The 2,064-nt window shown below is 42.7% G+C and overlaps 1 pseudogene; it reads left to right on the plus strand.

The window, feature by feature from the left end:
• Nucleotides 1-315: 315 nt before the first annotated feature.
• Nucleotides 316-1,293, plus strand: LOC144236906 (V-type proton ATPase subunit D-like; annotated as a pseudogene).
• The last annotated feature ends 771 nt before the right edge of the window (nt 1,294-2,064 follow it).

The following is a 2,064-nucleotide window of genomic DNA, read 5'->3' on the forward strand; positions in this document are numbered from 1 at the left end:
AAATATTTATTTATTTTTTGGAGAGAGAGAGAAAAAGAGAACTTGAGGAGGGAGGAAGGGCAGAGAGAGGATTCCAAGCAGGCTTCAAGTTGTCTGTCAGCACAGAGCCCTACAAACTGCTGGATCTCATGACCATGAGATCGTGACCTGAGCAGAAATCAAGAGGGGTATGCTTAACTGACTGAGCCACCCCAGCGTCCCTCAGTTACTTCATTTTTAAAGAAATACAACATTACAGATGTAATTGCTGTCCCTCCCTGATTCTATTTTCCTCCTTCCTTCCCTAAGCTGTTCTGACACTCCCTGTTGATTCAGCTAGAGGAAGGCTGTGGCTGGGGCTGGTGCATCTGAACTATCAATATCGGACCATCCAGTTGGGCAAAGACCGAATTGAAATCTTCCCCTCTCAAATGGCACAGACCATCATGAGTACTTCAGACAGATTGAGACCTCCTGAGAAAAATTCTGATTCCATTTTGACAGATCCTAAAGAAGGTAATAGAAACTACAATATTGATGGGTGAAGTGATGAGAGAAGCTGCCTTTTCATTTGCTGTGACCAAGTTCACAGCAAGGGACCTCTGCACCAGTTATCTACAAGGTTAACAAAGCCCAAATGAAGCTTCCAAAGAAGAAAGATAATAATGGAGCTGGTGTTACTCTGCCAGTATGTGAACATTCCCCGAAGGAACTGACAGTTGTGAACTGACTGGTTTAGCCAGGGGCAGGGGGACAACTGGCTAAATTAAAGAGGAATTAAGCCAAAGCAGTGGAAGTACTGGTGGAAGTAGCTTCAGTGCAGACTTTCTTTGTTACTTTGAAACTTAAAAAAAAAATTTTTAACATTTATTTATTTTTGAGAGACAGAGAGAGACAGAGCTCGAGATAGGGAGGGGCAGTGGGAGGGGGAGGCACAGACTCTGAGCTGTTAGCACAGAGCTGGACACGGGGCTTGAACCCTTGAACGAGGAGATCATGACCTGAGCTGCAGTCAAGACACTTAACCAACTGAGCCACCCAGGTGCCCCTGGACAAAGCCATTAGGATAACCAGCAGATGTGTAAGTGCCACTGAACATGTCATCATTCCCCAGAATGAGAGTACCCTTGCCTATATCATTACAGAGCTGGATGAGAGAGAACAAGAAGAGTTCTACGGGTTAAAGAAAATACAGTAGAAGAAAAAGATTCTCAAGGAAAAATTGGAGAAGGACGTGGAACAACAGAAGGCAGCTGGAGAGGTAATGGAGCCTGCTGATCTTTGGCTGAAGAGAAGGATGAGGATCTTGAATAATCTTTCCTGGTCCGGCTCTTTCAGAAGCCCTAAGAGGGCACCATTTTAATTTGTGGTACGTAGGTTCTGTATGTGTGGCTATTTATTTCTTGGCCTAAGAGTTTCACTGTTTGTAAAATTTCCCTTGACATTTAGTTATGGGAATATCTTTGTAGAATCATAATTCAGCAACCGTTTATCATGTGAGATTTGGAAAACCTGCCCAGGAACTTATTCTGCACAAGTGGCAGCCTACTCCATTTACATCTGTGATACAAGAGATCTGCTTACTGAGAATATTGGGAAATTCCCCTTAGGAGAGAACAGTGGCCTCAGGCCAACACGTTGGAAGACCCTTGGTTCTGCCCCCTCGCTCACCTCCGCACTGCTGTGTGAGATTGCTGCAGCCATCCTTGTGTGCTGGTACTTCTCTCCTCAAGCTTTATAAAAACCTTCACGTTCTTTCCTTGCATGACCGGGCTCTGTCCTGTCCATCATGGGAGCTGTTCTGCCAACTTAAATGTGACAATGGTATAAACAGCAAAAAGATTTAAAAAAAAGTAATCACTGTCGAATTTGTTAATCATCCTCATTTTGCTTTTGATCTTTCGCTATACACACAAACACACACGTAAACAGCATACAAGTGCAGAATACATAGCACTGTTTTACATTTTTAAATTTTGTTAAAATGTTATGATGTATACACTTTTCTGAGACATTTATTTTTTGTACAAAATTATGTTTTTGGAGATTTGTCCATGTTGACAGTCATAGTACTAGTTCATGCAT

The sequence above is a fragment of the Crocuta crocuta genome, unplaced genomic scaffold (assembly GCF_008692635.1).
Source record: "Crocuta crocuta isolate KB4526 unplaced genomic scaffold, BGI_CrCroc_1.0 scaffold345, whole genome shotgun sequence".
NCBI lineage: Eukaryota > Metazoa > Chordata > Mammalia > Carnivora > Hyaenidae > Crocuta > Crocuta crocuta.